Source organism: Dermochelys coriacea, chromosome 4 (genome assembly GCF_009764565.3).
Source record: "Dermochelys coriacea isolate rDerCor1 chromosome 4, rDerCor1.pri.v4, whole genome shotgun sequence".
NCBI lineage: Eukaryota > Metazoa > Chordata > Testudines > Dermochelyidae > Dermochelys > Dermochelys coriacea.
The window spans coordinates 59,437,902-59,462,232 of NC_050071.1; the positions used below are offsets into that span (position 1 = coordinate 59,437,902).

The following is a 24,331-nucleotide window of genomic DNA, read 5'->3' on the forward strand; positions in this document are numbered from 1 at the left end:
ATATAATTCTACATTTGTAAATTCAACTTTCATGATAAAGAGATTGCACTAGAGTACTTGTAATGGGGGAACTGAAAAATACTATTTCTTTTTTTTTTTACAGTATAATAAAAAATAAATATAAAGTGAGCACTATACACTTTGTATTGTGTTGTAATTGAAATCAATATATTTGAAAATGTAGAAAACATCCAAAAATATTTAAATAAGTGGTATTCTATTATTGTTTAATTGTGTAATTAATCGCAATTAATCTTTTAATTGTGCAATTAATCACGATTAATTTTTTTAATCGCTTGACAGTCCTAATTTATTTATACCTATTTATTGACCACATCTGGGCAGGGGAACTGGATTTTTCCATTTCTTGGGAAATTCCATGAGTTCAAAAAAATTTCCATTCCAGAATGCAACAAACCCAAAATTTCCAACAATACAAAATTCTTAAAGTTTTTTTCAGGTTAATTTTTTATATATATAACATGAAGTACATTTTGAAACAAAAAGTTTTGAAATCATCATCTTCTTTGTATGGCTGATGTAAATGTAGAGCAACAACTATAATTTTACGTTCAGATGGCTAAGCCAGTTAATTGCGTCTGGAGTAGCAGAGCGTATTGCTGTGATGCCTCTTTTGTATTTTTGCATCGGGCATTGAGTTGTTTTATGTTCTATAGTCTGTTCTGGATGACCAGAGTCGCACACTGGAGAGTCTTTAATTTTCCATTTGTGCAGCAACCATAGATTTTCCACAATCCTCTGATATTCACAAATAATTGCATCATCATGGCAAATGGATGGGTGAACGATGTGGAACAGCACTGGCGGCCAAGGTGTTGGGGTTGACTTGAGGCGTCCAATGATGCACCACATTGCAGTGTTCAGTTAGACATTAACAAGTCAAGTATGGCTACTTCTGGTCCATACCGGTGCACAGTATTCAGCTATGAAGTACATTTGAAAATGTAATGAAATGAAAAATCAAAACATTACATTCCAAAAATGTCACACCAAGATGGTTCATTATTATTGACACGCTTTGTGTCTTCTTTTCAAAATGAAAATTTGTCAAAATCACTATGCTTCCACACAACAATTAGCTTTCAACAAATTCAGTTTCCAATGGAAAAATGTTCTATCAGAAAATGCCTGACCAGTTCGGTTATATAGTGCCATGTTCCTTACAATCCGCATTAACCAAACAGAGGCAGCTAGGTTTGTCACCTATGGAACCCTGTCCTTTCAGAATTTTATCAATGTGAAAAGCTGTATGACAAAATCATTGCTCAATGAATGGCTTAATCCTTATTTTTCTCCTCCCCACATTTCTCAGTTTGTCACCCTCAATGCTGAGACAAATGCCATTCCTGGTTTTTACCCATATGCCATTTTTACCCATTTTGCAATGATCTCCATTTCAAAAGTCAATGTTTACCAATAGATATATTCTATGCATAGAGGAATCCCTGGATACCACTCTGATTAGTTTTTTTTTAGATTTCTTAAAACATGAATTTCATTTCAATTCAATAACACTTTATTGCCATACCAAGATATAAGAGTGATGCCAAATTGTAAAAAGAAGCAAAACATCTCAGGTATATATGTAATTATATTGCCCCAGAGGAGGCATCACGCTTTGGGGGTTTAATCCCCATGTTCAATGATTCTTTCCAAATCACCATACTTTGCAAAAGCTGCAGATGAAAAATATTCCGAGATTGCAGCCTCTCAAGTAGAGCATAATTGCATGCTCTATATGCTCAAATGACTATGAAATAGAAAGCTATTAATGACTTCCAAGACAAGATGGATGACGTATATCTTTCCTTGGATCAACTTCTATTGGTGAAAAAGACAAGCTTTTGAGTTAGACAGAGCTCTTCTTCTGGTTGGGAAAGGTACTTAGCATGTCACACCTAAATACAAGGTAAAATGGATTGTTAAAGAAGCTTGGCAATGTGGGGCGGGGAGGGGTCACTGGGCAAAGGAGACACATGGAGCGGTCATGTGTCCTCCCCTTTAGATCGTTCCCTCCCAGTATGGGGAGTACAAGTCACCTATGTCTGAACCAGACTAGTTAAATTTTGATATTTTAAAAAGCCTTTGCTCCATCCTGAACCCTTTAAATTATCTATTCAAAAGTATAATGATGCTGATCTGCATCAGATAATAATTCTTCTTTTCCTTTTGTAGTAAATTCTGTTGCTAGAAGAGCACTTTGAAGTAAGTTAACATTGTTGCAGTACATTTAAGTATCCTTGTGCAATATATTAAGTAACCAGATTAGTGCAATCACCATATATTTTAATTACGAAATCCATTGCTATCCTCTCACAGGGTGAGGACAACATAGACTTCTGCAGACAGATTCTCTCACATTTATGAAAAAGTTACTCAAATTCTTTTTCTCAAAGAGATCATGAGCTATAACAGACTAGTGAGAAAGAGATGGAAATCAAATTTGCTTTTTGTAGAAGCCCAAATCTAGCATTTCAGTATATCTAGTGCCATTAGCCATTTATTTTTTTTCCACTTCACTTATATTACACTTAGAAGGATATGGCCCATTGCAGGGGTGGCCAACCTATGGGCTCCGGAGACGCATGCAGCTCTTCAGAAGTTAATATGCAGCTCCTCGGATAGGCACCAGCTCCAGGGTTGGAGCAACAAACGCCAACTTATCCTATGTGCCAGAGGGTGCTCACTGCTCAACTCTTGGCTCTGCCACAGGCCCTACCCTCACTCCACCCCTTCCCACCCCCTCCTCTGAGCCTGCAGTGCCCTTGCTCCTCCCTCCTTCCCTCCAGAGCCTCCTGCATGACACAAAACAGCTGACTGGAAAGTGTGGGGAGGGAGGGGGAGGCACTGATGGTGGGGCTGCTGGTGGGTGGGAGGCACTGGGATGGGTGAGGAGCTGATGGGGGACTGCCGACGTATTACTGTGGCTCTTTGGCAATGTACATTGGTAAATTCTGGCTCCATCTCAGGCTCAGGTTGGCCACCCCTGGCCTATTGCATTAATTGCCATTATATTAATTACTTTGTTCTTGGTTTCAAGAGCTCTTGGCATCGAGCATCAAGAAGGTTATAAGTTTTTTTAAATTTTGTTTTCACTGTAACAGCTACATTTCTATCAGTTGACCTTTTTATATTGTTTACAGTTCTGTACAGTAGGTGTACTGTCTGGTAAAGAGAACAATACCAAAGGAGTAGCTACCCACAGTTTGATCTCCCTCTGCCATTGGACTTACCCTCATGCATTTTTACTGCTTTGAATGCAGCGATTTTCAGAACTAATCAAGCTTCACTTATTCTGGCTGTAAGATCACTTTTCCATAATTTCTTTATACATGTTTAATAAAACAAACAAACAAGATGAGGTGGTTTCTGAACTACCCAGTTTTATATAGCTTATAGTTATATAGTGCTACCATGGTTGCTACTAGCCTTTGCCCTGTTCCATTACATTTCTTTACCCTACTGAAGTACACAGTAAACTATTACACATACATCCATTTGCATTAACTGTGCCAACATTGTGTTCTACAGTGAATGTAATTTTACAGCCTCACCTAGCTCCATGAATTTGGACAGATTTTATTAATACGATTTTTACGAGGACCATTTTCATACTGACACCATTAGTGAATCCTTCTGCAATTTAAAATATTTTCAGCAATTCTTTATTTCAATCATGCAGAACCAGAGAAGGATTTCCTATGTCTATTTACCACAAACGTGACAACGGATGAGGTAGCCTGGTTTACTAGGAATTCATAGGAAAGTATACACTGCATTCAGCTTCATGAATATGTTGAAAATAGAATCTTGCTAAATACATTACTAATTGTTACAGTTTTGTCCAAACTCAGACCAAGACCCAACTGAGATAAAAGCAGACCTTCATTACCCCCACAACAATGAAGATTTACACTCAATGCTACTATTGTTGCTTCTAAGGCAGCTTTTTTCAGTTTATTGGAAGCCAAAAAGAAAATACATCTGACACTAATACAGCTAACTAATCAATGCTATAATCCTTCCAAAAAATCATTAGGAGTGAAAAGCTAAAGGAAAAAATGGCATGTCTGTTATTACTGTGACTAAATAGGATTATCCAATCCTCCTGAGAAAAAGTTATTAATTAAATGAGGGTCTGAATACTAAGAAAATTCGTGGGACGAGAAATGCAAATGGTTTCCTAATTATCTACAGCCTATTAACAAGCAATTCTGATTACTAGCAATTAAAATCCCCTTAAATTTTATGACAAAAGTTCAGTGAAATGTTGAAAATTATATGCTAATTATTGCACTGTAATGCACATGCTTAGTGTGTATTCTGACTACAAACTCAGTAAATAACCAAGTATTACACACATACTAACTTGAAATCCAACTTAAAATGCAACATGCTGATTTCATATTGCAAGACTTCTCATAATGTTCATTACATATTAAATATTTATATAAGAGATAGGGGCTGTTAATGTTTGCCTAATACAAGGTTATCAGCACACATTAAAAACAGGCAAAGCAAAGTCTAAATAGTACTAAATGCATCAGTATTTAAATTGTTCATATTTTAAAATATTTACTGAACAGCTGAAAAGTGTATTTTAAAAGAAACACCTACAAGCTTATAAATGTCCACTCTTAGACAAAATAACTTCTTCTCAAGTAAATATATTTTTGTTTGTCTAAGGGAATCCAAGATGCTTGGAATTTGTGAACCCTTATTTTAAATGAGACAGTATTAATTTGATCTCTGCCTACATTTGAGCCAGTCATATAGAAGGAGCATGGGCTAGTGGTTTGAGCATAGGATTAGAAACCAGGATTCTATTCACTGAATATTGCGAACTTGGACAAGACATTTAAGCACGTTGCCTTGTTTCTCATCTGTAAAACAGGGTTAATGTTTACGTCATGGGGTATTACCAGGATTAAATAAAACATTTGTGATCCTCAAGATGAAATATACTAAGTACAAAGTTTCATCATTATTTCAAATCAATAGTCCACCCTATTCACAGACAGACTGCCCTCAACAAAGGCTTGCTAATTATCTGAAGAGGAAGTGCCAGTATGGATTACAAGGGGGATAGTTGCGCTGTTTGTTGTCATGTCCTTCCTCCACCTGGAGTGCCACACTTGAGCACATGGGGGGAAAAGAAGGAAACATCAGGTAGTCACTGCTGACCACTAGCTCCCTCTAATATTGATGTTTTTGTTTTCTTAGTAATGTGATGGCAGCTCTTGAGGGAGCTGCAGTCAGCAGCATAGAAGACAGAGACATTATGGGTAGAGCAGCGGCTTAATACTTTACAAGGCTGAACCTTTAGGGTAAGAGGCAGGTGCACATACAGAAGATGGGACATGAGACTATGGGAAAGAAAAGAAAAGCACAGAGAGTGGGAGAAGGTGTGGGAGGAGAGAAAAATGGGGAAGAACAATGCAGTGAAAAACTGAAAAGTCAAGTAAAGAGGATAGTTTTGAAATAGGGAGAAAAGAAATACAGGAGGTAAACTCAGGACCTGGGAGGGCATATTTGCATGCATTAGGAAACAGAAATGCTTGAGATTTCCATTTTGGCTATTAGTGCCATCCCCTACCTGCTTTGTGGCTCTCTCCCAATTGAAAGAAATGGCACCAAATAAATGCTTTTACAAATAAGGAAGATAATATATGCCTTACTTTAGATTAGTTAGGATAACATGAGTTCCAAAAATTGTGTTTTGGAGTTCTCATGGATAGGACTCATCTCTCCATTTCTCCTGCCCTGAGTCTACTATTAGTTTTCATGTTTGCCAGCCATAACTGGCCAGCCTTTGTTGGGGGCAATCTGCATGTGAATTGATGGACCGCGTTTACAGTATCACCACCAAAATTACTGAGATATTGGATGCAGTACTGTGGGCCTAAAAACTCAGCTTGTGTCTCAGACCAAAATTCTGAAATAGATATGGGGGCAGCTAGCTAGGTTGAGAACAGGGGAGAAGAGGACTGAGAATAGAAGAAGAGAGGGAATATGTAATAGGACATCACTTGACAAGCAAACTTGGGTTCTTTTACGAAGACCACGTTTGTTTGTTTTTTAATTGAAACCCATGATATTTATGTGCTCTATTGGAGATGCCTTGGGTAGAGGAAGCAGTGGGAAGGAAACAAAGAAACAACTCTTGAGGTTATTAAGTTACACAAATGTTTTAAGATTGAAGAGACCCCTGTAACAACTATACTATACAGAGCTGTATCAAGTAACCTAATATTTGGGATTTAATATATATATATATATAGCTCTCTCTCAGAATATAGCCTGCAAAATCTTTTCTCCAATTGCATTCTTCTGTGATTAATCAAAAGTGATCCTAAACTAGATCCCAATCTCAGATGCATGGCATGAATTATCATGTACCTTAAAAAATACCAAATATGTTTGATTTTGAGATGTGAGTCATGCATCTGAAATTAGAATCAGGATGTAGGTCACAAAGCTGTCTCAGCCCAAGGATTCAAATATAAACATACATAAACTGACTTATGTGTCAGAGTGAGAAAGATTTAGGACCCTGACACACTGCCACATTCTTAAAAATATGTAGGGATACTGTAAAGTAATAAATATAAACCAAAAAGTAGCAATAATTTAATATTAAAAAGAAATTCAACTCTGTAAATATGTTTGTTGTTCAATACAAAATCTAGATTCCAGTATGCTGAAATACAAGAAGTTTTATAAAAATGAATATACAAAAACAATTTTTTTTTCCTGGCTAGTGGCAATGATTTTTGGTTACATAGTGAAATGTGATGCTCAAGAAACTGACATTAATTGCACTGGGAAGAGCTGTGCACAGGTATGTTTGAGACTGAAAATGAATAAATGCAGCTCCTTAATCCTGACCAGCAACTTTCCTGCTATTCTGAACCTAGGCCTCCAAGCAGAAAACTTTCCAACTATATGATACCTTACGATATGACTGAAGTCAGAGGTCCTTCATTTGGGACCTAATCTTAATAGGAATCCATGTCTCAACTATGAGATGACATGAAAAAGTGGTAGTACACTAATCTATTGAGCTTCAGTCTTATTTAACAATACGCATTGGAAATCATGTTAAAAAATACTTTTTACACAATCAGGAAGATAAACTTAATGATTTCAAATAAATTGAAATTATACACTTTTTCCTTTTAAACTCTGAATATTTTTAAGAAGCGATACATTTAAATTGTCAATATTGTGCCTTCAAAGAAAAGTAGCAACCCTTCTATAGCATTTGCTTTTAAAATATCACAAATGAACAATTTAAGATGCCATTCTTTTAACTATAAAACACTGCTAAACATAACCAATGCCATGAAAGAGAAATTAAGTAAGACAGGAAACTGAAGGGAGAAAAAAAAGACATTGTGTAAATGAAAGCACCTGCTGTTAACAGACAAAATACAAAACAAAAACATCCAGAAATAAAAATTAATGTTTATCAGGCACATGAAAAACAGTGGACTGGGTTTGTGTGTTTTGTTCTCTAGGACACTGGAAAAATAGATTTAAAATTATATTAGGTGTTCCTAAAAGGTAAAACAGTTTTTTAAAGTTATTCTTTTAGTGATTTTTCAAACCCTTAGTTCTAGACTATAATGTTTTATGTGCCTTATTTTGCTTTTACTGCAAAAGGAAGAGCTGGCTTCCAAAGATAAAGGAGATTTTTGGTAAATGGTGAAGGTACAGAAATAAATGACCCACTTGGCTAGTGTGTAATTACACTGGCTGAGATTGTAACAATCTATCACATGAAGGAGGATGACACCACGCTAAGGGGTTAGTCAAAGGAGATAGCCTTTGACTAACTACTGGACACAGACGATCGATACTCCACAGATATTGTTCTCTCAAAAGACAACTGAGTTCTAAAAAAGTTTGAAAATAGATTCCCCCACTCCTTCCCAGATACCAATCAGAGACTCATCTTGACCTTATTCTGGAAAAGCAATACTTTCTTTAAAAGGTATATGGAACACATAAATCCTTTGGTATCCTGGAAAACTCTTTCATACAATGGAGGAGGAGGAGTAGTTCATGCTCAAGATTTGTTTTGAGGTTTTTGGTTTCATTTGTATTTTCTATGCTATTTCAATCTAGGAAAAACAGCTACTGAAATGTTCACTAAAAATTATCTCCATTACACCTGGCCATTTCATCTCATTAACAGTGATATAGAAAGTCTATAAAAATATGTTTTTGGGGGACAGAGCCTGAATGTGAGTCAAAAGAGGTATACTATTGATCAATTATTGTGCTAAATGTATTGTTTCATGGTAGGTTTATGCAGAACACATTTTGAAGCTTTATCATTAAATTGCATGGGCAATTTTCTTGTTTTTAGTTAAGGAGTACACTTTTAAAATATAGATAAAATGAATTTTTTGATAACATATTACAAGAGATAAGATACTGACATGCCAAACTAGATTAGAAAATACCTTGTTAGACACTTTCTAAGAACAAAAAACAAAGTTGGAGATTTTTTGAGGGGCGAGGGGGGAGATAATTAAAGAAACTAGGAAAGTTTTTATTTTCCAAATTGTATTTTTTCCAAATACAGCAGAACCTCAGAATTACAAACGTCTCGGGAATGGAGGTTGTGCATTATTCTGAAATGTCCGAAACTCTGAACAAAATGTTATGATTGTTCTTTCAAAAGTTTACAACTGAATATTGTCTTAATACAGCTTTAAAACTTTGCTGCGCAGAAGAAAAATGCTGCTTTTAACCTATCTTAATTTAAATGAAACAAGCACAGAACAGTTTCCTTACCTTGTCAAAAAAAATTAAACTTTCCTTTTTTTTAGTAGTTTATGTTCAACACAGTACTGTATTTTCTTTTTTTCCCCGTCTTTTGTCTCTGCTGCTGCCTGATTGCGTACCGATTTCAAATGAGGTTGTGGTTGACCAGTCAGTTCATAACACTGATGTTCTACTGTATGGTAAATTATCAGAATACTAAGAAACACTATGAAGCATTCATACATCTAAACAGTGCTTAGGATTTCAGAATCTGTGTGCACAGGTGAAGTGTCAGTCAGACACAGTATTTTGTATTATGTCACCATATTATTACTGACTTAAATCATATTGCATATAGGTAAACTCAGAGCAATCATGCACCCAAAAAAATCAATAGGCACTTTGGTACTGACTTTCATAGGAACACAGACCTCTCATACAATAATAGAATAGTAAGTGTAGTGGCCTTACCAAGGGTAAGGAAAAAATAAAAAGCAGACTTTGGAGTGATTTGGTAGAGTTTACCCAATTCCCTCCCCCCCTTTAAAAATACTTCCAGAGGCAAAGAATACACAGAACAGGGGAAACAGCCCCAGCGTAGTTACAGCTATTCTAATTTCACATGATCCTAAAATGCAGAATAGGAAAGAAAGAATATTAAATTTGCTGGGTATTCCATCTACAAATCCCCTTTCTCTGATGGATGACATGATTACTCTTGACAACATCCAGAACCATCATTAAATTTTTACACATTTTACTGCTTTCCAGATAAGAATGTATATCCTTAATCTAAAAAAGCAGAGTGGACTAGAGAAAAAATAGCATTCCCTTTGTCTCTTTGTAAAGAACTTGGTCTCCACAATACTCCAGAAGATGACTTGCCTTATTGGAGGTCACAAAATGAATGACCCATTGCTTAACATGTATATTTATATTATTCCATTTCCAACAATACTAGACTATAAAATAAGGCATCTTAATGTTACATCACAACTGGATAGAGTTTATATAGTGGAGTTTAACTACATACACTCCCTATTCTTAGGTGCCTGTAACTAGGCATACAAAGGAAAAGCATAGGGACTCAACCTGTGGGGAAGCAACATTTGTATCCATCCATTCACACTGAAAGGAGACAAACGAGGGGCGGAGGGGAGCAGAAGAGAAGAGAGGACTGAGGAGAGAAGAACTAGTGGACTACATAATTGCAGTCTGCTGGAAGGGCACACTGCAGAAAGGAGAGAGAATACTGTATCACTGGCACGTAAAAGCAACTGCTGCTGGGGAAAAGCCATTTGCAGGGTTGGAGGCAGTGTCTGTTCACCAGCACCTCCCTTTTCTTGGTGTTGGTGGCTGCCCTCAGATCAGACACCGCTTCTACCCCTTGCAGCTGCAGCAGCTGCTAGAAAGTAGCTAGGGAAACCGTATGGCGCTGTAGTTGCTGCGAGTGGAATGAACGAACCCAGTAGAGACAAGGCACTAGTTTTACCATGAGGCAAACTAGATGAGGTCAACCATAAGTGTTGGGTATAGTGTTGACATAACCTAGATACCTTATGGTAAAAGCTACTGGTGCTTTGTCTTCATTTACAGTAAAAAAAAAAACAAAATTAAAAACCATTATCTTTATGTGCAACGAAGACTTGGCCTGAGATACCCCACACTAGACAGGCACTTCCCCCAGCTCAGCTTTTTACTAGCAACCGTTTGTCAGCAGCCCAGGTCCCCTCTCTCCATGATTCTGCCAAAAGCTACACCCTTTCACTTCACACAATGGGATTATGGACTCCAGAATTCTAGTGCCTCCTTTCATTACAGCTCTGTATCTCTGTCCCACCTTCCCAAAATGACTTCTGAAGATAAGAGTGGTGATATTACTTATGCATAAGCAAATGGAACTCTGCCTTGGCTGATTGGTACTTCCAAGAACTTCTGCATGTGATGCCAAAGCAGCCTATTCAGTACCACAGTCCAAGCAGCAGTCTGAGGAGGAGTGGAATACAATCTTTACTTTAGCTGGCACTTAAATGTGTGTGCATTTTTAAACTGGTGTTTACTATAGATACATTTAAAATGTAAAGTGTGTATTGAAAAGCGAGAATCATACTTTAAGATAAGATTGACTTAGCAAACACAAGAGATGAGAGGCAGCATGAAGTCAATGTATACTAGCATAAGTATCATTCACAACTGTATACTACAGTGAATAAACTGGCAGAAAACAACAGACATGCTGTATAAAGAGACTCAGTCAGCGTACTATCCAGTCACTGAAAAGCATATATTGAATGTTCCCCATCAGGCATCTCTAATTAACGGGGTAGGTATGTGATTTATCAGAGTGTGGATTAAAGAGAATGTTACTGTATGTTACCTCTGCATACCCCGTTAAAAGAGACACTGTTGTATATTTAATTACATTAAAAGTAACTGAATTACACAGATCAAGTGGTCCTCTATTCTTCTTATGCTGCCTCTACACTCCATTAGGAAGATGTCAGCTAAATTTAATCTAAAGCCATACACAAAGCAAAATGAGTATAGGACTTGTGTGGTGATATGGAAAATCATGGATTTATCAATTGCTCTTTGCAATTTGTACAGCTGTAATTTACAGGTAGTAACAAATCCAAAAATTTTAGGTTAGGCAAAGTAGTAATCGTTAGCAGCTCTTGTACAGTATGAAATATAGGAGGCCTGATTCTTCACTGCTTGGCACTCTGCATAGTTATTTACACCTGCACAAGGTGAATGTAAAATGCTACCCAATCAGAATTCTCCACTCACACACATCAGTGTTTTATACTTATGTCTGGTCTACAATACAGACATACATCAGTATAACCACATCACTCAGGGGTGTGAAAAATCCACATCCCTGAGCAACCAACCTAACACCTGGTGTAGACAGCACTATGTCAGCAGGAGAGCTTCTCCATTGGATTTAGCTACCACCTCTTCGCGGGGAGTGGGGGTGGGGTGGGGTGGATTAACTACACCAACAGGAGAGTTCTCTCCCGTCAGTGTAAGAGTGTCTTCATTAAAGTGTTACTGTGGCACAGTTGCATCAGTACAGCTGCACTGACACAACATTTTAAGCATAGACCTGCCCTTACTTTGTACCAGTGCAAGATGCAAAGCAGTGGAGCATTAAGCTCATGCACTATAAAAGTGGTCTATTTCTTTGTTTTCAAAGTGATTCACTGATCAAGACACACGATACTCTATAATCTAATTAGAATTCTATGCATTCTTTAATACAAGTATGAGATGGCAAAAGCAAAGCTTCCCTTACCCCTCATACGTAGCGCATTATTTTCACAACCCCAGCAATAGCTCTGAATTCAAGTTCTTCAGATAGAGTTCGGCTGCGTTTTCAACTGCTGTGTGACTTCATGTAATTTACCACACCTACAAGCCATTTATTCTTTTGTGCTATCTTTGGGCTGAGGGTTTCGGGCACATAAACCTGGTCATACTATAAATGTGTCAATCAAAATAAAAAACCTCAAAGCCCACTGCCAATCCAACTGGTGTCTTACAGCTATCAGGACCTATTTCCAGTTCAAAATAAGAGGTTCCATTTTAATTCATAACATGTCAAAAGCCCCCCTCCCCTTTTGAGTAAACAGGGGCAGGTTAACACCTTGTTAGGAAGTAATGATTGTCTAGATTCAGCATGTATATATATTAATTTTGAGTGCCCAACGGTCTGCTAAATGTTTCACAAATAACGAATACTTGTTCCCTGCCATGAAGAGTTTGCATTCCAGTCATAAAGTTTACAAAGACAAGATTAGACACTACAAGTGAAAGAAATATGAGGGGATGGAGGAATTAGAGAGGACAAAGTTATAACAAAGTTAGCTAGTTAATCAGTTTAGTCCTATGAACTTTTTGGCAGAGTAACAGTATATGCATGTGGATTTTTTTCTCTTCCTTTAAAGATATTTTCCTTTCCTATGAGCATTTTTTAAATGTGTACATTATACCAGCTAGAGTTTTTGTCAAGGGGCAGCTTCATTCGTAGGAATAATTAACTGCAATCATCAAGCCTAGATGTCACAGATGTGTGGATCATCATGGCCAGGTCTGATATGGAAACTTTTGGCCGCTGCTGATGGATGTGGGAATTTTTTGCTATTTTATCAGTTTAGGCATTAATTATTAGAAGCTACATTGTGAAAAATCATGTTTTTTTTTGTTTTGTTTTTTTAAAGTAGCCTCACATTTTTCCCCCCGCGCGCTCTCTCTCTCACACCCTCCCAAAAAGTTTGATTTTAAAAAAATGCAGATTTCTCAGGCAAATTAGTTCTTAGTATAATCTGATACCTTCTGATATCTTTAGCAGTATTTTTATGACTGCATAATGCATAAAAGTAGGTAATGTGTATTTCCTTGCTTAAGCCAAAGAAACAACAGATTTTTTTTCGAGTTCCATAAGAAAATTTTCTGACTTAAGTCCTTTGTATCAAGTTTCAGCCACAAGGGTTTTCCAATTGGTTATGAAATATTTGAAAATAGAGGTTCTTGCAAAACACTGACAACTTCAACATTAGCAATACTATGACGGTTTATAGCAAAATAGTAACACACCAGATGGAAAACTTTACAAACTCTGTAGTACATTCAGCTATTCATATGCTTGTCATATTATTGTTATTCTTGGTAATCTCAGTATAATGTTTATACTTTGAAAGGTAAATGTTATCATAAAATGATTTTCTAACAATTCCTCCCACTCCTGTTTTGTACAACATGTCCATTTTCTTTAGATTCATCAACTCTCAGTCTCTCTGCAGTGTTAATCTTAACCTTTCTACAGCAAGTGATACGCCTGTATGGATACCACTTTTCGGTCAAAGAACATTTTAGCAATTTTACAGTTTTAAAATGTTGAAAGAGAAAAACTAGATTAGAAAAACCTCTGATATAATCTATCATTTTTCTCAAGAACTAATATATATATATTAAAATTAAATAAATTAACTGGCTATAAAATTAAGAAAAACATGTGCCAAAAATCCAAGTAAATCACAGAACACCCTTTTCTCTATGTTATTCTGGAACATAAAGCAATGCAAAATGAAGCAAAAAAAAGTAAAGTATCTATCCACTCTGTCTTCCTCCTCTTCTGCTGCTTTTGACCTTATTCATCACTTTCTCCTCGACATCTTATCCTCATTGAGCTTTCAATAGTCCTTCCCTGGTTCTCTCTCCTGCATCTGACCATTCTTTCAAGTCTGGTCTACACTTGAAACTCACACCAGTATAGCTATACTAGTTATAGGTATGATTATGATTATTATTATTATTACTGATATAGCTATACCAGTATAAATCCTAATATGGATGCAGTTATACTGGTGTAACCATCCATATATCACTATAGCTTATGCCAGTTTCAGGTCTACATTGAAAACTTTTGCCAGAGCAATAATGCCAATTAGAGATGTGATTTATTTATTTATTTAAACAGCAGCTCTTTACTGGCAAAAGCCAGAGTGTAGATGCAGTTATACTAGCAAAAAAGTGCATTTCCCAGTACATCTTATTTCATTTGGAGAACTAGTATAGCTAGAGAAGCAAACCTTCTCAAGGCTTCAGTATCTCTTTTGGTGGGTGTTCTTCTGCCACTCTCACATTCTTTGTGGTGGCCTCAGACCTCTGTCATTGGTTCTTTGCTCCTCTCACTTCACACTTTGTCTCTGGCAGATCTCACTTGCTCACACAGCTTTAGCTTTTGTCTCTATGCTGATGGCTTTCTGATCTTTTCCTCTTTCCATTCAATCCCACATCTCGGCCTCCCTCTCTCTCAGATAACTCGTGGAGGTCTTATTAAACTGAACGTGGCCAAAACCAAAGTACATATCTTCCATTCCAAACATCAGGATTCAATATCTATCACTGCCTATACCAGCAACCTCCCCATCACTCAGGGTTACAACTTTGGGGTTAATTTTGATTTCCCTCACATACACCGTTCAGGCAGTATCTAAATCTGGCTCTCAATATCTCCAAGATCCATCTCCTTCCTTTCATTCCAACAGGCAAATTTTTCATTCAGGCCTTTGCTGTAACCTATCTTAGGGTATGTCTACACTGCAATCAGATACCTTTGGCAGGCCTGTGCCAGCTGACTCAGGCTTGCAGGCTGGAATCCGAGCAAGGTGGGTTGGTCCCAGAGCTTGGGCTGCAGCCTGAGCCTGAAGGTCTACATCACAATTAAACAGCCCATTAGCCTGGCAGGGACCAGCTGCAGGTTTTTAATTGCTCTGTAGACATACCCTGAGCTTATAATAACCTACTCTCTGGCCTCCCAAAAACACATTGACCCTCTTTAATGGCTACATTTTGCTTAAATTGAAGTAATCTTTCTTCCCCTGACTTTTTGTTATTTAATCCATGTCACTCTCCTCTCCAACTGTCTCTAGTCTCTGTCTGCCAACAAACGAACTTTACATTTCTTACTACCACCTTCAAAGGTCTATATTAACTCTGCTCCTCCTGATTTAGAATCACAGAATTACAGAAATGTAGGCCCACAAGAGATGCCTAGAGATCATCTAATCCAACCCCCTGCACTGTGGCAGGACCAAGTATACCAAGACCATCCACAACAGGTGGACAGGTGTTTGTCTAGCCTGTTCTTAAAAACCACCAATGATAGGGATTCTACAACCTCTCTTGCAAGCCTCTTCCAGTTTTTAACTATCCTTATAGTTAGCAAATTTTTCCTAATATCTAACTTAAATTTCCCTTGCTGAAGATTACTTCTTGCCCTACCTTAGGAGGACATGGAGAATAATTGCCATCTTCTTTAAAACAATCCTTACATATTTGAAGACTATTAGGCTATACCGAAAGAAGGACAAGAGACATGTGACATGGGTTTAATCAGGCTGCAATTTTATTATTATATGTCTGGGACTACTCGGCAGAGAAAAGTCTACAGTGGAGGTAACCCCATGTTTATTCTGTAATTAACCAAGGGGCTTTTACCAGCTCCCCCTCTTTTTCCATCCAGGTCCCTCCAGCAAATCCATCGCCAGGATCTTACCATCCACCCCACTTTGTAGGAGGGTTAAGGTGGGCTACAAGAATACGGGGATTGGCTCCAGCATTCCCTCTAATTTTTTATGTCCATGTGAGGAATGAATTTTGTTATGTGCACCAATAACAAAATTCATGTGGTGGGGGTGGGGTGGAGGGGTTTGGAGTGTGGGAGGGGGCTAAGGACTGGGGCAGAGGGGGGTGAGGGCTCTGGCTGGGGGTGCAGGTTCTGGGGTATAGGCTGCCCAGGGGCTGCGATGGAGAGAGAGGACTCCCCAAAGTCCTCTCTCACTGCAGCAGCTTGGGGCTGGTGGAGAGGTGACTCTCCCCAGCTGCGGCAGCTCCGGTGGGGCTGGGCTGGGCCAAGGAAAGGCTCCTCTCCCCCGGCCATGGCAAGTGCAGGGCAGGTCCACGCTGGGGCCAGCGGGGAGGGGTGCCTCTCCCCCGGCCGCAGCAGGTCCACGCTGGGGCCAGCGGGGAGGGGCACGTCTCCCCCGGCCGCGGCAAGTTCCCCTGCCCCAGCCATAAAGCACTGTTTCCCTTCATTCAGCCAGCCAGCTGAATACCTGCCAGCTTAAAGATGCAGGGCATTCACTATCAGGTTCCCTTTTGGTCATCTTTTCTCAAGACTAAACGTACACAGATCTTTTTAACTTTTCCTCACAGGTCCAGTTTTCTAAATCTTTTGTCATTTTTGTTGCTTTCCTCTGAACTCTTTCCAATTTGTGCACATTTTTTCTAAAGTGTGGAACCCAGAATTGGACAGAATACTCCAGCTGAGGCCTCCCCAGTGCTCAGTAGATACGGACAATTAATTCCCATGTCTTATATATACGACATCACTGTTAATACACTCCAGAATGCTATTAGCCTTTTACACAAGTGCATCTCATTGTTGGCTCATATTCAATTTGTGATCCACTATAAACCCGAGATCATTTTCTGCAGTACTACTGTCTAGCCAGTTATTCCCCATTTTGTAGTTGTTCATTTGATTTCTTTTTCTTCTTAAGTGTACTACTTTGCATTTGTCTTTATTTGATTCAGGGGTGGGCAAACTTTTTCACCCGAGGGCCACAACTGGGTATGGAAATTGTATGGTGGGCCATGAATGCTCACGAAATTGGGGGTTGGGCTGGGGATGAGGGTTAGGGGTGCAGGGTGATCCGGGCTGGTAACAAGAGGCTTGGAGGGTGGGAGGGGGATCAGGGCTGGGGCAGGGGGTTGGGGCATGGGAGGGGGTCAGGGGTGCAGGCTCTGGGTGGCGCTTACCTCAAGCAGCTCCCAGTAGCAGCAGCAGTTTGTCCTCCCCCCACATGGCTCCTATATGAAGGCATAGCCAGGCAGCCCCCTCCACAGGCACCGCCCCTGCAGCTCCTATTGGCCGTGGTTCCCGGCCAATGGGAGCTGCGAGGGAGGCGCTTGAGGTAGGGGCAGCATGCAGAGCCCCCTGGCTGTCCCTATGGATAGGAGCCGGAGGGGAGGCATGCCACTGCTTCCAGGAGCTGTGTGGAGTGAGGTAAACCCCTGACCCCACTCCCCAGCAGAAGCTTGAGGGCTGGATTAAAATGTCTGGAGGGCCGGATGCAGCCTCTGAGCCATAGTTTGTCCACCCCGATTTAATTCCATCTTGTTGATTTCAAACCAATTCTCCAATTTGTCAAAGTTGTTTTGCATTTTAACCTTGCCCTCCAAACCACTCCACTCCCCCCAGCTTGGTATCATCCACAAATATTTATAAGCATATTCTCCACTCTATTATCTAAGTCATTACATTATAAACTCTCAGAGTTTTTCATCCCAGATCATTAAATCAGATAGGCAGATACTTGAAGATCCTAGACCAGTGCCCTAAAAAACATGTTAAGAGTGTGAGTCTCTTTCTCTCTTACTTCCCTGCTCCCCCAAACCTTTTAAGCAAAGTCTTTGTCAAAACCAAATTGTCTCCACAAAACGTTTTGACTTCGATGCAACAGCATATTTCAATAACCTCTCTTTTTGTCCAAAGTGTTCTAACCAGCTCCAGTTTAAACCCCAAACTTGCAGCATAGACTTCTACCACTTGAGCTACAGAACTAATTACATTTGCTGGGAGCAGGAAACAGTTGTTATCCTATACAAACTGGCTATCCAAGAAGGATACAATAAAACAAAGTGCATGCACCTCATGCACAGCTGACTCACAACTTAGTCTGAGGTCAGACCTCAGCTTCTGTCAGTGTGCTATGGACCTGTTCAGATTGTCTGCACTCTTGGAAATCAGTGGACTCTCAATGGGTCCTAAATGCAACTTAAAAATAATGCTGTCCACCATTGGGCCATTGAACTGATGGCCTAGCTGGATGTCTTGTGACCACAATCATCAATCCATCAGTCCCAGGCACCTCTGTTTAATTGGCTTTGCAAGTCACTACAGTGACTGCAACAGATGGAGTAACAGGGAATGACAAACAGTGACAAAAAATAGTCTGAAACCAATCATAGATATATAGGGCAGGAAGAGACTTCAAGACATCATCTAGTCAATTCCCTTCCACTGAGGCAGGATTAAGTACACCTAGACCATTCCTGACAGGTGGTTGTTTTACCAGTTTTTAAAAACTCCAGTGATGGGGATTCCACAACCTCTGTAGGTAACTTGTTCCAGTGCTTAACTATTCTTATAGTTAGAAAATTTTCCTAATATATAACCTAAATCTCCCTTACTGCAAACTAAGCTGATAACTTCAACTGATCACTGTCCATGTTATAATAGCCTTTTACATGTTTTATGTCCCCCCCCCCCCCATCATCCTTCTCTTCTCTGTGCTAAACATGCCCAGTTGTTTCAAACTTACCTGATAGATTTTAAAATCTATGACCTCTTATATTTTTGTCACTTTCCTTTGGGCTGTCTCTGATTTGTCCACATCTTTCTTAAAGTGTGGTGCCCAAAACTGGACACAAGCACTCCAACTGAGAGCTCATGAGTGCTGAGTGGAACGATTTCCTCCCATCATGTCTTGTGTACTATACTGCTGTTAATACTTCTGAGAAAAATATCTGCCTTTTTTTGTAACAGCATCATTCTATTAACTCATATTCAATTGGTGATCCACTGTAATCCCCAGATCCTTTTCAGCAGTACCACTGCCTAGCCAGTTATCCTCCAATCTGTATTTGTGAATTGCAACTGATTTTTTTTTATACAATATTTTATACTGAGGTGGAAACTTAGAAGCTAAGAGATTATTCCTTTTCCTCTACTACAAGATTTAGACAAGTAACACTGTTCTGAGTAATGGAATAAAGAAACTCTTATAGCGACTATTCTCTTCCCTGCCTCATCCACATCTACTTTTCAGATAAGATGAATTGGTTCACTGACAGTTTAACGTACTATAGTCAGTTTCAGAGCAGGAAGAGAAAAGAACTCCCCCTCTTCTCCGGTGGTATTTCATTCAGTTTCACCTTTGGTGGCTCTGGATCTGCTAGGTAAGCTATATTCAGCCTCTCAACCACTACTAAGATGACCTCTTCTCAGATGACTAGTGAAAGCTAAGGCAGTGGGACTGGGTCTGTTTTTTTATAGAAACAGTCAAAGTCTCCCTTTGTGAAAGCAAATTGCACATAGCCCTAAAGCAAGTTATAATTAGATCCCTGTTCAAGAAAACTTTTCCTGCACTAAAAAACTCTTGAGATGGGCTGAATTTGAATTGTTCCCTTTTTGGGAAAAGTTATTGAGAAGGTGATGATGAAAACTCCATACCTGAATCCCTTCATAGTCTCAGTAGATCTCAGCATGACATGGAAATTTTACTTACTTCTATGGTTTGCACTCTCCTTATGGTGAAAGACAGAGATCAGGTGTCCATTAGATCTTTCGGCAGCCTCTACACATTTAGTTTATTTATCCAAAAGGTATTGTGTAAGGAGAAATCTGACTGTCTGATTAAAAATTTCCATTTTCTTGGTATCCATTGTAACCCAAACATTGTTTGGGACTAATTATTATAAAATTATACAAAAATATTTTATAAAGGCATTTTAACATGATAGAATGTGATTGTGCAGGAACTTTCACTTATAGTGGCTGAAGGTACTTGGCCACAGGCCTCTATACAAATATAGAACATTGTACCCACAATTCACTGGGAGTTACTGCATATATATTGATGTACACATACTAAAATACAACATTTAAACACTAACTTCTATACACCTACTTATTTCATAAAAGTACTTCAAAAAACCTTATTTCTTTAACTGACATTTACATAGTTCCCTCCCCACCTGCTTCATTTGCTAATGATTTACATTTTTTGGAGAGGGACACAGGGCGGGAGACAAATAGGAAAAATGTTAGGTTTATTAAGCCATTTCACTATGTTATTGTCATTGTAGGCTATAAAGAATTTCCTAGCATCATCAAAGCTCCAGAGAGAGCAATGAATGTTGTTTTACACTGATGTCAAGTGTAAGATCCTCAGGGTCGGGTAGGAGTCAGAATGAAAAGCATGTGAGCCAGTAAGAAAGGGGGAAAATTATACATCTTCATCACGACGTGTTTTATGGGGACATTTTTAAAATTCTGTGCATTGATGCCTATTTAGGAAGAGTACACTGTATAAATCTATGATGAATATCTGGAAATTCTGAATTTTATTAATAAACTCAGCCATACAATTTACTAGAGATGGGGGAAAAGGTGCATCATATTTTCAATTTTTAGACTAATAAAACTACATTTGCCCTGATAAGCAGAGCTCTTAGCACTGTTTTGTTTGGAGTTTTTTCTTGTTCTTTTTTTATTTAAAAAACAAATATTTTGAAATGCATTTTATAGCAAATGCCAAAGGGAACAGGTTAAAAAATAATCATTGCTCTTTAAAGTAATATTGTGTTTTAAAACAGAACACATACGTATCTCACTTATCTACAAACAACTATACAGAGAAAGAATGTGGTTACTTCTTACAAGTAACATTAAAAATTCAGTTTAACCCTTCTCTTTCCTTGGACTCTGGATTCTAAAATGACATACTACAAGATAAAACAGTAATGCTAATATTGATAGTTTATCCATTACAGGTCAGCTAACTGTCCACTGGAACAGTTACAAAGCTGTTAGTTTCGATTTCACAAGGCCAATCAATACAGAGGCATACTGTTTCAATTTTGCCTGCATTGATTTTTTTTTTATAACACCCCAACCTTACAGCATTCATCTTTTTGAAAGAAGGAAGATTTGATTTACTGAAGAAAAATTGGAGAGAGCATCACAAAGATTTTTACCAGCAAGCCTGTGACACAGAAAAAAGATGAATGTCTCTAAGGCAGAGACGCCTCTTGCTTGAGGGCATCCATTAGAACACATTCAACCAATCTGAAAGAGTTTCTTAAGCAACCGAAACCTGAGCCTAAACTCAGTCTCCTAAACTAATCAAAAGCATTCAGAGATCTTGATATACAGAGGTTCTCTTAAAAATTCCTAAACCTTATTGCTTCTAAAATAATTTATGTCTGTAGTTCTACCTTTGCATTTTTCTGAGAAGAGTACCACCCTTTTCCCCTCTAATACCAAGAATGAATTTCCATGGTACATTAGTCAGCCTATTAGAATGCAATGAAGGACGATATGAGAAAAGGGTAGTATGTCCTCTGAGACTTTCATCCAGTGTTCTCCATCATCTCTCCTCATCCTTCTTATATTCAGCCACTTTACCAGGTGTCATCTACATGAAAGATGATTTGTCTCCTGACCCAAATAAACACAATGCCTGCTCTATGCACCAGAAAAAAATTACTTCTGCCACTCTGTTCATTTGTGTCCTCTTTCTTGCTTATTCCACCATTCTTATCAGGCTTTCTCAGTTTTCACCTGAGCCTCACTCCAGGTGACAGTAATGTATGGATGAACAGGTACTTGTCTGTCCCATTATTTCCTGAAATCTCTAAGCATTTGAAAAAATGCAATGACAGTAAAGGGCACACAGATATCAGAGCTCTGTGAAAGGAGTACTTTCTTTGCATGCCAAGGCAATAGCCAGAACTTCAAATCCAGTGGAGGAAAAAGAGCTTGCTTACTCTCTCTCTCATGTGGCAAAAGCTGGTACAATCTGGATATTAAGACACAAATTGCATTCAGGCAGGTCACTATGTGTCAAAAGATATTAGATGCCTGCTGTGAGGAAACAACAATTCACATCTGCTTCTGAGAAAATAATATTTTCATTTTCAGTTTTTATTGAATGGAAACTTTAGGGAATATGTCTGTATAAAGGGTATTAAGTCTAGCAAGTATAACATGTTCAAAATGGCTATAATCATCATTGTGTTATCCATAAAGCAGCAGATTTCATTTGGTTTCTTTAGATGGGATAAATTGGATTCTTTTTTCCCCGGCTTGCAGTTTTGTTGCAGTACCAGATGTTTCTCAAATGCCACATGCTGGGGCTCCTATACCGAATGTAGCACCTGACCTTCTCTATAATTGACTAAAAATATTGATGTAATGGCATGAGTCTGATTGTGATTTATTAAAACCACTGCCGATCCCAGGCCAGCTGCCAGCACTGCAGCCCACTGATCGTAGGGCATTAGAGAAGCCATCAATATTGAAACAAAATAAATGACATTAATGGGAAAGTATTAGGCCTTCAGAGCCATGGCTACAAGCAATTATATGGATTCCAAAGGAGGATGAAAAACAAAATACCACAAACCAAATATTAAGAAGTACTACTAAGATTGAATTTACATGACAAAAAACTAGTACAATTCTTTAAGTAAAATATTAATTTACCCCATTAATACAGCTTTTTATTAGGATGACAATCGTGTGCTTTTTTTTTTTTTTAAACAGGTTTATGGTGGGTAAATGCATTCTGGCTTCCCAATAAAGATTTTTTTTTTCCTCTCTAATGCCATTTAAGTTTCCTAGAATTATGTTAAGTGTATTGCAAAGTGCATTATGTGATATTTCCATTTCACTGTAGATCATTATTTATTATAAAATAGAAATAATCATGTCCATATTTTCTACACTACATAATTTACAAGCTGATTAAGCAAACCTCGTATGAAGAAAATCAGAGAATAGTTAACCCACTCTCTGTGTGCACTACATTTTATCAATTACAGTTCAACCTATCTTGCTATACCAGTATTATCATGATGAGCAAAACATATCTAAAAGGCAAAGAGTTCTTCATACTCCTTATTTAACAGCCATTAAGGACAGAAAGTGTTTTAAGCTAAGGAACACAAACAACTGAACAAAACACTAATGGCACACTCTCTGAAAATTGAAGAGCCACTGATGTATGAAGTGCTACACAAAGTTGTTTGAAGAGACACTGTTACAATCTTAAAATACTATGTTCATAGAAAGCAATTAACTAACCAACCGTTGTTGGAAATGTTTAAGTGTGTAATTATTTTATATTTTCTTGCAGAGTATTTTCATAAAGGCTTTCCATATTTAACACAGTTTGAGCACCACATTTTGGGTTTGTGGCTAAACTGTAATTCTAATATGCTATAATAAAAACGTCAATATTAATAGCACTTAATAGCTAATATCCATCAAAACTTATTATGAAATGAGAAATTGTTGAACATGATAAAATTGTTTTTAATACAAAAGAGCTAATTGAGATTATTGGCAAAAATAATATATTAAATTTTTCACTCATATTTCCTACCTCCAACTTTCATTGCACACAAATGACAGCATTTCAAGAAGCAAATGGACCCAGCATCGTATGTTCTAGCCAAGACAGATTCAGTTTATTTTTAAGTCCTAATCAGACATGCAGTTCTAGGATTTGAACTTTCATTTTAAATATTCAACTGAAACATCAGCTTGACTTGCGCAGAAACAATTAAACAAGTGTCAATGTAATTACTAATCCAATATTCCATAGAATTTCCCAAATGAAAGCAATGTAATTTTCATTTGGTTGTGTTTTGCTCTAATGTATGAGTAGACAATGCAACATAGTAAAAAAACATTTTCCTCTTTCCCGGAGACAAGGGGTGCAATGTTACCTCTCTTCAGAAATTTTCATTGTCAGGTGTTAAATATTCCATTCCACACTTCAGTAACAGAAAATATTTTAGGGAATATTTATTCATGTATTTTCTGTTGTTTTTTTTTTAAAGAAGTGATGCAGTTATATTGGAATTTGAAAAAAATCTGGAGCTCTACATAGTGATGAGGTTTAAATCCAACTGGGGAAGAATTTTTGTCCTATATTGTTGTTGCTTTCACATATATGTTGCACTGATTCTCTACATTCAGGAAAGCAAAATGTATTTTTACCATTTCAGATATGCCTCAGTAATGGTATTTAGAGAAGTCACTAAACTACAAATATTGCTTTGTGAGTAAACAAGACAGTTGAAAAAAAAATGGATTAAGCCCCAATTGTAGATAACATATTGCTGAAGTAAAGTTCTCTGTGTCTTCAAAAATTTTTCTTTAAATATATATTGT

The 24,331-nt window shown here is 37.9% G+C and overlaps 1 protein-coding gene across 8 annotated transcripts in view; it reads right to left on the minus strand.

Moving 5' to 3' along the window:
* LRBA (LPS responsive beige-like anchor protein) overlaps nt 1-24,331 on the minus strand; it is a 555,352-nt gene that overhangs the window by 294,370 nt on the left and 236,651 nt on the right. The gene's annotated exons all lie outside the window — the stretch shown is intronic.